This window comes from Schistocerca gregaria, chromosome 2, assembly GCF_023897955.1.
Source record: "Schistocerca gregaria isolate iqSchGreg1 chromosome 2, iqSchGreg1.2, whole genome shotgun sequence".
In the NCBI taxonomy this organism is placed as follows: Eukaryota; Metazoa; Arthropoda; class Insecta; order Orthoptera; family Acrididae; genus Schistocerca; species Schistocerca gregaria.
In genome coordinates, this window is record NC_064921.1 from 297,282,621 (window position 1) to 297,297,020 (window position 14,400).

A 14,400-nucleotide genomic window follows, 5' to 3' on the forward strand; every position below is an offset into this window, starting at 1 on the left:
CTAGCACTATGATTAACTATCCTGCCCTGTCCCCCATCTGTCGCTTTCAAGGTCCCCCGTACCCCTACCCGTATAGGTCATTTAGACTATAATTCAGTGTTTATTTAGGATCTAATTTATTACCCTGATCGCTATAAGTTTTACAAAAGTCGACTGCCCCTTCTCCATGTCACAATTATTTATTAACCTTTTCGCTATAATTTATTAACATATTAGGAATATCTTTTCCCTTATGTCTGAAAAGTACTACCCCATTTATTATCCATATTACTGTTACTTATTATCCAGTTATGACAATTTATTACACAATATGGCGGACGCAATATAGCTGAAGCTATGACATCAGAATCAAATATGGCGATACAGGAGGTCAAAAGATATAAGATACACGATGATGTCAGATAAATAAAATGTCATATTAGTCCACTCCCAAGAATATTTTCCTTCCATCATTCCCTACTAAAATAGTTATTAAGAAGAGATTGGACAGTCAGCATACCAGCTGAAAATAAAGCTTTTCTATCTCTTGCCCGTGGTTTCTATATTTGTAAAAATATCTTCTACAGAAGTATTCGCCTTAATACATCAATTTCAATTTCAGAATTACGCAGTTGCTGTTTCGCAATCATGTTTAAGATTTTAAAACAGTTATTCCACTTTCCATAGCACTGCAGTCGCCTACACCACCACTCATTCACAACTAGAGCATGTTAGCCGTCAGCTGGACTCGGCACTCATGCTCTGTATACCATAGTGAAAGGTCTACGTCGTCGGAGTCTTTTGTAGCAGAATGTCTGAATAATAAAATCTTCTCGGTTTTGAAGCTGCGCCAATTCGAATAAAACACTCGTGAATTCGATGCCCATCTCTGTCATCGTCGTCAGGTGTAAAAACCACCAACTGCCGGGGCTGCTAAAGTTTTCCTCTTATATATGCACGACTACAGCCTCTGACACAAATCAGAGAGGGACGAAACGACGCGTGGGCGAAAGGCGAGCTGCGCAGCTGACAGCGGCTACGGCCTGCTGCGGAATCGAGTGACGTCAGGCGGCGAGGGGCTGGCTGCACGTTTGACACTGCTGCTCTCGCCTCCCAACGAGCGTTAAGAACCCGTCTTTGCTTTCTTTCGATATACAATGCTCGCCCCACGCCCTACTAAGTGTGCTTCACTGTTTCTGTTAAAAGTCTGATCTCAGCTGCCTCCTTTATAAAGAAATCCCAATCTGTTGATGCATGTGCTAACTCTCGACTTTTCAAACTGTATTTCGTATTCATTTTCCAGGAAATGCTGAGCTGTTGTCGATTTCTCAAACTCCATTTGCTTAACGTGTCGTTTGTGCTCGGTAAAACGCTCTGCAACTGTGCGAACAGTTATGCTGCCGCATTCGCACATGAAGAGGAATGCCGTCTTTAACAAGGTGCGGCATATCTCTTATCTTGGGGGACGGCTGTAGCACTAGTCTCATTCCATGTCTCTGCAGCATACGTCCTAATTTTCTTTATGTTGCCCCACATTATGAATTTTATTCGCAGTGAAAGATCTGTTATTCGCAGAGATCTGTAGCCTTCAGACAGTATAAAAAAGTGAGTCACTTAGTCGAATGTAAGTATTAACTAACCGCTCTCTCTCTCTCTCTCTCTCTCTCTCTCTCTCTCTCTCTCTCTCAATGTTTACTGTTATTATACATTGCTTGTATATTTTTTCATTCATTATTGCTAACTCTCCCCCATTACAGTGGTTCGTTGATGCATTCGAGCAGAAATCATAGGGAAGCTAATTGATATACCAGAGCAAGACACAAATTATTTCCAGAAACCGAGTTTCCTCTGCCTCTAATGTCTGTACTGCCACTTGTCAAACTACAGTTAGGTGAACTGTTGTTCACCAGCCCTTATCAGTTGACTGGCAGATGATCTAACGTGCAGCATATGATAGCGATTGCCACGTAATAACAGAAATGGAGAATGTTTAACGCAGTGCTGAAATACAGTTTACAGATATTGAGGGGATCCATCTATACAACATGATGGAAGTCCTAGATGGGCGAATGACAACAGAGTACGAACCATCTCATCGCCCTGCAGATATCAACATCTTCACCAAGAAGGCATCCATCATCGTCAAGTTCGGAGCTCCAACACTGAAATTAGCGTGTGGAGACTCTTCGTACTGCATTTATTTACATCATTCAAGTTTTGCGAGTTTGAGTGATCTATACAGGGTGACATGGATTGTCGCGCCCGCATCTCGTGGTCGTGCGGTAGCGTTCTCGCTTCCCGCGCCCGGGTTCCCGGGTTCGATTCCCGGCGGGGTCAGGGATTTTCTCTGCCTCATGATGGCTGGGTGTTGTGTGTTGTCTTTAGGTTAGTTAGGTTTAAGTAGTTCTAAGTTCTAGGGGACTGATGACCATAGCTGTTAAGTCCCATAGTGCTCAGAGCCATTTGAACCATTTTTTTGGATTGTCGCAGAAATCCTTTGTCAATGGCAACTTAATGTAAAAGCACTATTCGATGATTCTGTGAAGTATATGCGTGAGCATAATAAACATGTGACACTTTGATCAATGTATAAATACATGTAAGCATACATACACTCAGTGTAGCAGCAGCCGCCGAGCCGAGAGGACGAGCAGCAGAACAGCACCAGCAGCACTTCTGTGATAAACAGTAAATTAATTTAGTCTTTGTTTCTTCTTCATGTACTTTTGCAAAGAAGTGAACTGTACGTGCGTATTTTACTGTGTAGAATAGTGCTTAGAAAATCAATCGTATATTTTCTTGTTACATAAGTTTTGTGAATATCCTTGTGTAGGGCGGCTTCCTAGTGGAAATTTTCCGTGTAGAGAAATGTACTTCTGTTTGATAGCTTGCAGTTCTAAAGTGCAGTGGGAAATCTGCACTCCAACTTTTAGTGTTACTTTAATCTCCTTTGGTATATTTTCAAACACAGTAGCGCCATTTGAGACCTTGCGTCTGTTTATACACAGTACGATATGGCTGGGGACTGTGCTCGTTGTGAGCCGACACAAGGAGAATTTACTGCTGCCGGTAAACAGATGGAAGCTGCGTTGGCTACCGTCGACAAGATTCTAATTAATGCTCGAAGTTGCGGTGACGTCGGGGCCCCAGTGACGAGACCTGAGACACCTTTGGTGAGACTGGAATCCCCTGGTGACCCGTACGTCGCTGCGGCTTCCGATGCGAAACAGCTGACCGGTCCGTCCTCCCTCCAGAGTGAGTGGCAGACAGTTTTGGGTTCGCGTGTCACTGGGCGGAAGACGAAAGAGGGAGCAGACGATGCGGCTGGCTCGCTACGTCTGAGCAACAGATGCGAGGTGCTACCCAGTGCTAATGATGACCCTGAGCCAGCACTGGATGCCTCCCCTGTTGGGCCAGCGGTCGATTTTCCTGCCCAGTCCGGAGAAGTACAGAGGGTGGGTAATCTAGTCATTGGGAGCTCTAATGTTAGGAAGGTGATGGAGCCCCTCAGGGAGATAGCACGCAAGGTGGGAAAGAATCCCAGTGTGCATTCGGTATATTGACCGGGAGGTATCTTCCGTCATGTCGAGGAAGCCCTGCCGGCGGCTATCGAGCGCACTGGGTGCAAGCGGCTGCATTTAGTGGCACATGTCCGAATGAATGACGCCTGCAGCTTGTGTTCTGAGGCCATCATCGGCTCCTTTCGGCGGCTGCTTGATTTGGTGAAGGCAACTAGCAACCAACGCTGGGTACAAGCTATGATCTCTATTTGTAGCACCGTACCCAGGGTTGATCGCGTTGTTCTGGTTTGGAGAAGATTGGAAGGCTGAGACTACTCTGCGACGGCATTGGATGCGAATTTCTCAACCTCCTATATCAGATGCAGAATTGTAGGGCTCCCTTTAATAGGTGAGGGGTGCACTACACGCAGGAAGCTGCCACTAGGGTAGCGGAGTACGTGTGGCGTGCACATGGGGCTTTTTTTAGGTTACAGCAAACACGAGTTACCTGTTAAATCAGCCACAGCGACCTCAGAGAATCTTGGTCCTAACAGATCAGAGGTAGAAAGATTAATATGGTTGTAGTAAACTGCAGGAGCATCCAAGGAAAGGTCCCAGAACTAGTATCGCTTAATGAAGGTTATAATGCACAGATAGTATTGGGAACAGAAAGCTGGCTGAAGGCAGACGTCAATGACAACGAAATCTTCAGTTCAGACTGGAATGTTTATCGTAAGGCTAGGTTAGTCGCCAATGGTGGTGGCGTGTTTGTTCCACTAAAAGAAATCCATAAAATCTTGCGAAGTTCTCACGGATACCGAATGTGCTTAACGTAGGTGAAACAGAGTCCCAAAGAACGGTCAAAAATGTTCGGATGCTTTTATAGACCCCCTGGGTCAATATCTGTAGTTTTAGAGCGCTTCAGACAGAACTTGCAGAATATCATTAGTAATTTTCCTGATCATGCCGTTGCAGTAGGGGGTGACTTCAACTTGCCAGGTATAGAATGGGAGTGTTATGCTAGCAAAACTGGTGCCAGAGACATGGAATGGTGTGGTATTGCTCAGGATGTCTTGTCGGAAAATTATCTTTGCGTAGTTAGAGGCCGGCCGTTGTGGCCGAGCGGTTCGTCAGTCTGGAACCGCGTGATCGCTGCGCTCGAAGGTTCGAATCCTGCCTCGGACATGGATTCGTGTGATGTGCTTAGGTTAGTTAGGTGTAGGTAGTTCTAAGTTCTAGCGGACTGATGACCTCAGATGTTAAATCCTGTAGTGCTCAGAGCCATTTGAGGGTAACGTTTTAGACCTCCTGGTAACAAACAGACCTGAACTTATCGAATCAGTTAACTTAGAGGATGGTATCAGTGATCATAAGGCTGTGACAGAATCTATGACAACGGGTCCTACAAGGAATGTTAAGAAAGCTACGAAGATATATTTGCTCACCAGGAGTGACAAGCTACAATTTTCATAGTATGTCAGCAGTCAGCATCAAATATTCGGTGATGAGGACGAAGATGTGTAGAACAAATGGAAAAAATTCAAAGGCATTGTTCAATAGGCCCTAGACAAGTATGTTCCGAGTAAGGTTTTCAGGTATGGAAAAGATCCACCATGGTTTAATAGCAGTGTTAGAAAAGCTCTATTTAAACAAAGAGCACTTCATCTCAGATTCAAGAGAAGTAAAAACCTAGCTGACAAACAAATGCCGAACGAAACGAAAATGAGCGTAAGGAGAGCAATGAGAGAAGCGTTCAATGATTTTGAAAGTAAGACGTTGTCAGTCGATCTGAGTAAAAACCCTAAGAGATTTTGATCGTATGTAAAATAAGTAAGTGGGTCAAAATCATCCGTTCATTCCGTCAGTGACCACACCGTCACCGAAACGGAAGATAACAGAGAGAAGGCCGAAATACTGAGTTCGGTCTTCCGAAGCTGTTTCACCGTGGAAGAACGTAACACTGTCCTTCTTTTCAATTATCGTGCGAACGTCGAAATGTCAGATATTGAGATAACCATGGAGGAACTGAAAAGCAGCTACAATCGCTTAGTAATGGAAAGGCTTCGGAACCCGACGAGATACTTATAAGACTCTATAAAGATCATGCGAACGAACTTGCTCTCCTTCTAGCAGTGATTTATCATAGAAACTTTGAGCATCGAAGGGTACCTGACGACTGGAAAAAGTGCAGGTCATTCCCGTTTTTAAGAAAGGCCGTAAGATAGATCCACACAATTATAGACCTATATCGTTGACTTCAGTCTATTTATGCTCAAGAATTATGACGTTCTTGGAAAATTAACATCTCCTGCATAAAAATGAACATGGATTCAGCAAACAGAGAACCTTCGAAACTCAGCTCGCTCTGTTCCTCCATGAGGTCCACAGCGCTGTGGACAACGGCGCTCAGGTTGATGTAGTGTTCCATGATTTCGGTAAGGCATTTGACACCGTTTCACATTGCCGTTTAATGAAAAAAATACAAGCTTACGGAGTACCGGAGCAGACCTGTGATCGGATTCAAGACTTTCTTGCAGAAAGAACCCAACACGTTGCTCCTAACTGAACTAAATCGACAGATGTAAAGGTAATACCCGGAATACCACAGGGAAGTTTGATAGGACCGTTGCTGTTCACAGCATAAATAAATGATCTAGAAGAAAGCGTCGGATGCTCTTTAAAGCTATCCGCAGAGGATGCAGTGGTTTACACCAAAGGAGCAACGCCAGAAGATAGTAAGAATTTGGAGAACGACCTTCAGAGAATTGATGAATGGTGCAGACTCTGGCAGTTGACCCTGAACGTAATTAAATGTAACATATTGCGCATACATAGGGAAAGAAACCCACTATGATACAGCTACACTACTGATGGCAAACAGCTTGACACAACGTCTGGTGTAAAATATCTAGGCGTATCTATCCACAGCGACCTTAAGTGGTATGACCATATAAAACAGCTAGTGAGAAAAGCAGACCCCAGACTCAGATTCATCGGAAGACCCTTAAGAAAGTGTAACTCATCCACGAAAGAAGTGGCTTATAAGGCGCTTATTAGCCCGATTCCTGAGTATTGTTCCCTCTCAGGTAGGACTGATAGAGGAGATAGAGAAGTTTCAACGAAGAGCGGCGCGTTTCGTCACGGTTTCGTTTAGTTGGCGAGAGAGCGTTACGGATATACTAAACAAACTCGACTGGCAGACGTTACAAGAAAGGCGTTGTGGTTGGGTGGTTGGTTGTTTGGGGAAGGAGACCAGACAGCGTGGTCATCGGTCTCAACGGATTAGGGAAGGATGGGGAAAGAAGTCGGCCGTGCCCTTTTAGAGGAACCATCCCGGCATTTGCCTGGAGTGATTTAGGGAACCAACCAAAGGCGTTGTGCATCACGGAGAGATTTGCTATTGAAATTTCGAGACAGCCCTTCTTTTCAGGAGCAGTGAGACAACATTGTACTCCCCTCCCCCCCCCCCCCCCCCCCCCACACACACACATAAATCTCGCTTATTGATCATGAGGAGAAAATTCGAGAAATTAGAGCCATTGCAGAGGCTTACCGACAATCATTCTTCGCACGCATCATTCGCGAGTGGAACAAGGTTGGAGGGACCAGATAGTGGTACCGAAAGTACCCTCCACCACACACAATTAGGTAACTTGCGGAGTATGATGTAGATGTCGATCTACCGAAATCTGTTACTATTACTCCCATAGATATTAAATTCTTACATGCAGATTTTACAGATGGAATACCTAACTATATTTTTACTCCTATCTGTGGAACGCTATGCAGGGTGAATTGAAGGCATTTAGAAAACAATAATTATTTAGGAAATATTGCAGTGAAGTTAATGAAGAAAGAAAAGAATGAGAGTGTTTTAACTGTTGTAATTTATTTTCAGCAATGTATAAAGATCTGCAATACAAAAATAGTGCTACAAAACTGCTTTATTCCCGAAAATTTTGATATTTTTAATTGTAATACGATTTAACAGTTTACTGATTTGAAGGTATATGCAACACATCCTATTCCTGATGCAACTCTTAACAACGTCGCATGCCATCTGAACGAACATTAAATCGCTTACTTCATGTCAACTGTGAAGTGTTCGCTCTGCATCCCCATTAGTAAAGCGGATGCATGAAATGAAACGAACATAGTTAAATAGTAGTATGTTTGGTCCCTCAAAACAGACTAGTTGGAAAAGTAGGCTGGGACCAGCTACAAAAGAAAATGGCTGTTATCTGACTCAGAAACTTCAACAAGCCCAGTTACATATCAAGTGCTGTTTCTCATGAACACACTGTTGGTGATATCAGTCAACCTTTCTGAGCTACACATTTTAACAAAGGGTTACATATGGATCTCCTCCAAAATTAAAGATATATGCTCACAAAATCGCCTGAAATAGTCTTTAATGAACAAAACGAATCAACACAGGATATTTTCGCACAGAACTTCAAAGGCATCTTGTCACCAAAGAAGACAAAAAGACAATATTAAGATATATTCATCGTTCTGCGTATATTATTCATGTAACAACTGTGGCATTCTGCCTGTTCAATTATAAATGTTTCGTTCTTTATTCTTTATTATTGGCAGTATCAGGGCCACATTAAGACAAGCTCTGTTTAATATGGCAGTCACTCACTCAATCTTTAATTATTTAGTAAATATTTCACCCTATTTGTAACTTTGTAATCCGTATCACACATGTACTGCAATGTACGCTGTAATACAATGTACACATACCAAAGATCATGATGTTGCAGAGTTTGGTATCTAACATATTTATGTTCTTTGTACTTTCAAACAGTGTTTACCCATTGTGAATAAGTTTAAAACCAAGTACTCTGTGTGTGGAGGTATAGTCGTAAAGTGTGTGTCACCAAACTGCTATGGATCTGCTATGGAGGCAGTGCACTGTAAGAGCCCAAAACGTAACAATCTTTTTGTTTCGTAAATTAGGGCACCGTGGACAACGTGTAGTCTGTCTTCTGACGTGGCGAGTGAGTCGCCTTGTTTGCGTCTCGCTGCTTACAAGCGAGCAAGCGTTTGTGTGCGTGTTTACCGACAAACATGGCGTTTTCTTATCGCCAAGCTAAGATTGAACTAACTTTTCATAGCCGGCCGCGGTGGTCTCGCGGTTCTAGGTGCGCTGTCCGGAACCGTGCGGCTGCTACGGTCGCAGGTTCGAATCCTGCCTCGGGCATGGATGGGTGTGATGTCTTTGGTTAGTTAGGCTTGGCTCTGAGCACTATGGGACTCAACTGCTGTGGTCATTAGTCCCCTAGAACTTAGAACTACTTAAACCTAACTAACCTAAGGACACCACACACATCCATGCCCGAGGCAGGATTCGAACCTGCGACCGTAGCAGTCGCACGGTTCCGGACTGCGCGCCTAGAACCACGAGACCACCGCGGCCGGCGGTTAGTTAGGTTTAAGTAGTTCTAAGTTCTAGGGAACTAATGACCACAGCAGTTGAGTCCCATAGTGTTCAGAGCCATATGAACCATTTTTTTTAACTTTTCCTTTCCGATACGAACGATCAAAATTGTACGATTACAACGGTTTATACGGAGCGAAACGAGTCTCCTACCGAAGATGTTCTCGGGATTCACTTTTCGATTATAAGTACTACTATGTACATCGAGATGACGAATGAAGGAATGTTCGTCGACGTTGTGCAGTGCCATGCTAACGATCTCAAGTTCCGATACTTTGACGGTCATGAGTTACTGTCTTCTTTGATCATTCAGATTTTGGTTTTCGAACGACGAGGGTTTTAGAAGTCCTGTTTGAGGTGCAGTCCGAGTTTGTGATGGCCGCCTTTAAAACTTATGTCCACGTCATCAATCACATTGCTGAAACGTGAAAGAAGTTCGAAACCTGCCTTGTTCTCCATGGTGTCTGTCGGTTCAAAACTGAACCGAGGGAAACGTGCGTTCTTACGTGGTTATTGCTGGCTGAAGGGCTATTGTCATGTACGATGACCAGCCACTCATTGTTCATGTTGTCGCCAGGAAATACCATGTACGTTCGGAATGGCTTCGACGTAGACCGATCGGAGACGTCGCTCTCCCTGCGCAAAAACTGTGCTACGTCTGTCTTACACGTGTGCGGCGGGACTGCCTGCTGCGCCTACGTTGAATCAGTTGGCACCGGCGTCGACTTCTCTCGACGACGCAATGGACGCTTTGCCTGCCGGTCTCACACAGCCGCTGGTGGCAGTACCAACGGACGATGGCCGTCAGCAATCGCAAGACGTCTGCCCCGGCTCCGTGTTTGTTGATCATGTAGCTGTACCAACTGATACGCCCGCTAAACCCGCTGGGCAAATCAGGTAATAGAATTGTAGAAGGGGCGAAAGGTTGAGCTCAGTTTCTCCTTCTAATTGGCATTTATTGTAATTTAATAACCTTTACAAACAAAGCGGCAAATAGCCTGACCTTTACCGAATGCAACTCTTTCACGGCTGAAGACCTCCAAACAAGAAATCTTAACAAATCAACATATTAAAAATCCAATTAAGATAGCAATAAAATAATTTAAAAAAAAAGACAGCAAACATATGCAAGGTGCAATACCAATGGCTGAAGGCCACATTTAAGTTTCAAAATTTTAAAATATATTACCATGATCTTTGAAGCAGAAGGCCGCAATGTTCAAGCTTGAAAGTTAAATTTAAAAATTATTTTTGAAAAAGTTAAAAAAAAATAAAAACAAATAACCATAAGTCTTAAATTTAAAGTAGCTGACAACAGATGATTAAAAAACGGTGGCAGTCAGAAGCCTCCAGGTCGCTCTGCCCTCGTTTACTTAGACGAGACAGTGGTGAGCCCAACTATAAGTGATCCGTCGGAACCCAAACAGGTGTCAGCCACGGACCGACCGTCACAACGGCTTGCTTCCCGTCAATCAGTACATGAGAACTCAAACCGAAAAAACGAGATAATCCACAATGGAGTATGTATTAGCTGTCAAAATTACACATCATGTTGGACAGCGACAACATGTGAGGAAAGGACGATGCCTCGAATTACGTTAGTGGCCAGGGCAGGTAAGTGGAACACTAACGGTCACTAGGCAGAAAATTCCGCTGGTACACTTATATTTGAAACACGGTAATATAGTTAACTTCACTCAAACGAACGCTGCCTGAATTTACGTCAGTGCTCAGGGCAGGTAACCAGAACACTAACGGCCACAGGACAGAAAAAAATTCCACTAGTGCACTCAAATTGTAGTCGACCAAAATAGTTAATTGCACCGCATGGCGGCTAAATTTCAACAGTTGAAACTCGCGGTGCCGCTCACAGGAAAACCTCCCCAACAGTGAACCACCGAAACGAATCACCACAACATGAATAGACGTGGCTCTGCTAGTTGAAACCACTACTCTACTTTGACGTCCTGAGTCGGTGAACCACGAAGCTCGTAGCGATCTGACAGCTCCACCCACGCTGCGACACTGCGCTAGTGCTGCCAACGGCCCCACCCGACTGCACAGCGTGGAGATAACTTCCCTCGTCCGCAACAACCGACCAACTCCCGCTGCTCCGTCCGCGACTGCTGCTCCGTCGCGACTGCCCTGCTGGTGAGTCTCCCACTCACTTCCAGACACACCATCGCGGAAATACTGGCTCGGACACAAACCATGCAGAGGGAACACATCCACTGGGTAAACGACATCCCCGCACCAGGTAGGACCGACCCAAGTTCCACAAGATGGTAATTGAAGGGGCCCAGAAGTGCTCGGAGAACCAGTTACACGTCGCCCGATGAGACGACCGACCTCTCAGAAGCAGAACGCCGAAAACAGTTAAAATAACTTGTCAAAGGAAATAACACCAACTACACACACAACCCCACAAACACGTACACGAAGACCTGAACGATACCCAACAGCAACTCAGCATGCACAAAGAGAAATCGGGAGTCGACACACACACACACACACACACACACACACACACACACACACACACACACACAGCCGACTCATGAATGATCGGTGACCTAAAACGCGTCGTCCTGTGGACTACAGACCGACGGTCCAGCAAGACCGTGGCCCGGCTCAAGTGATGCGTGGCGGCAACGGGCCGGCGAGCCATGTCAATGCAGACCTCACTGCTGCTCCAACCGGACTGCACTAGTGTAGCATTGCAACTCCACACTGGCAAATCCGGCCTGCACTCCGGATACGTTGCAACTGACTGCGAGCCCAGACTTGCGGCCTGAACTGGCTATCCGATCTCGCTTACGACAGACACGACCGGGAAGTAATGACAGTCGAGCAAAGATACTACGAGAGGGGTTACATAGATACGCGCTGCTAGCGCCGCTCATGGTCAGGCAAAGCAGCAAATCAGTGACAAAAGTAATTTAAATTAACGTAGTGAGGTGGAAGTACGTTAAAAACAGGGTGTAAAATACGTGATGGTGGGAACACGAGCCATGCACGGCTCACCGACCTCCGCTTTTTTGTTGTCTGGTCACATGTCAGCCGACATCCGTCCGCCATCCGACATGGAATAGCATGCTTGCAAGAGACGCTTGCCGAGCAAACGGAAGAGAGAGCGCCGTACCCCTTCTGATGGCTACCTGCACTGGGAGTGTGTACAGGATGACGACCCTTCTATTCATGATGCACTGTCCTCTGAAGCCCTGGTAACACATGATGGGAAGTCTCCCACCGCCACCGTCCCTAGTCAGCATCCACCTACTATTGCAGCCCTATGTGTGTCTGGCGCTACCTCAAGGTGCGCCTCTGAGACTGTACCACTGGTCCAGCTTGGTGAGAAGTCTGTTTCCTGGGTAGATGCGACGTCGATGTATGTTGAGGATGCCGTTCTGGATGTACACATGCCTATGGAATCCCCTTGTCAGGGAGGAGTCCCTCCCTGTTATGGTGATGCTCCTTTCCACAGGAGCCTAAGTAGGGAGCCCCCTACGCTTCCTCCGTGACTGCATCGGTCTTCCTGACCTTGGCCACTTTTCAGACTTCTTGCACTGTCACAGAGAGTGTCAACAACGTTCGGGCGCTCCTTCAACTGGCAGTACTCCATGAAATGCTGCATGCTGCGGAGTTGAAGTCGCCCTACTTCAGAAGGTACATGTTGCAGCTTTCTGTGCTCGTCTTGAATTAAGGCACACGTCTGCCATTCTCCCGCTACTGATCGTGCTGTGGCGATCCTCTTACATGACAGTATCTCCGTTAAGGCAGTTGCCTATCTCCCGGATGCTAGAGGTATGGCTCTTTCTATACATCATCGGTTCGGGCCGCTGCACGAACATTCTGCTTTCTTCTCTGAGGCAATCACGCCTCTTTTCCTGGCTGAATCATGAGAGGTGACTTCAAAGCCACCCAGGCGAACATAAACCAAATGCCACGTCACTCTCCGTTCGTGGTTCTAGTGGCCATTGTCCAGCATCTCAGCTTTGCGGACTTTTGGCGAAGATACGGGGATAAGCAATTCAGTAGTCATTCTTCCAGTGTGCATTGAGGGCATACCTACATCGTGTTCTGTATCTAAACGCTATTCATCGTCTGGCGTATAAAGGTTAATCAAAGTTCTCCGTCTGTGGAGCCATACCCCCATCAATTAATATACAGACGGACGCTCCTGCGCTAACCCATTCTTTCCGCACGCCCTGATCATAGCGCCTTCAAAGTGGCATCGAGACATGGCAGTGAGCTACGCCCTGGTAAGATTAACCGTCGCCTGATACTCTGGAGAATACGACATTGCAGTGGTTTTCCAGAGAATGGTGAAGTAGATATCCTGGTTCGTCGCCGTCACGACACGACCTCCATTTCCTGACCAATCAAAGGCTTCCACAAGGCAGGCTTTGCGAAGAGGACCCATGGTGGCAGGGCATGATGATATGCACTGCTACGTTGATGAACTGCTGTCTACGTGATCTCGTCGAGTTGCCTGCTGTTTGCAGCCAGTCCCAGCAACATCACACCATTTGATGGCAGAGATTGACGGCACAGATACAGGTGTGATGATCATGGAGCGCATTTGGCCAGACTTCTGCAGTAAGCACACCACTAACAATATTGCGGGACACTGACATTACTCAACAGCGAAACGAAGATCTTTACTCAGCTTTTGGCCCGGGGGTTTACCCCGATTAACCTTCTCTCGGCGGTGACTATAACATCCGCACTGCCCTCTCTCGCTATCAAGACATAACAGCTCTTGCTCACGCTCCTCGTGTGCCTGAGCTTTTAGCCGCTCTTGATTTCAGTCAGACATTCGATCGGCTCCATCACAACTACCTGGACAGGATGCTATGCAGTTTGGGACACGCCGTTACTTCAGTCGACATCGTCATGCGTTTCCCTCAAGGAGCGACGTCCCGTGTACTCTACAGTCGCCGTTTCACTGCTCTCATCTGCATGCATCGTTCACTGCGTAAGGGCTGTCCGCTCTCTGCACTATCGTATGCTTTCGCCATGGATCCGTTGCTCTGCGGCCTCCATTGACGCCTGTCTGTGATGTCCCACGGTGGCCATGTCGTTTGCTACACTGCTTATGCAGAAGATCTCATTCTAGTTCTTTGTGATGCTGTTGAGGCCGGGTTGTCCTTAGAATGTGTCATAACTACACAGAAGCTTCTGGTAGCTGCATTAACGTCCGCAAATCGAGAGCGATGGCTATAGATGCGGGGCTTCCTGAGGACAGCGCTGCTACATTCCGTATGGTAGCTCGATTGCTCATGGCTGCTACTATTACAAGCTCAAGACACGATTTTTCGGGTGATCTGCGGTCTACGATTGTCCTCAGCTGTCAGCGCGTACTGCCACAATTATGTGACTGGCTCCTAGATTATAATTTGCGAGCCTCGACCTTCTCTAACGGATACAATAAGTCGACTTATATTTGGCGTCACCTGTTCCCCAAGGCTTGCG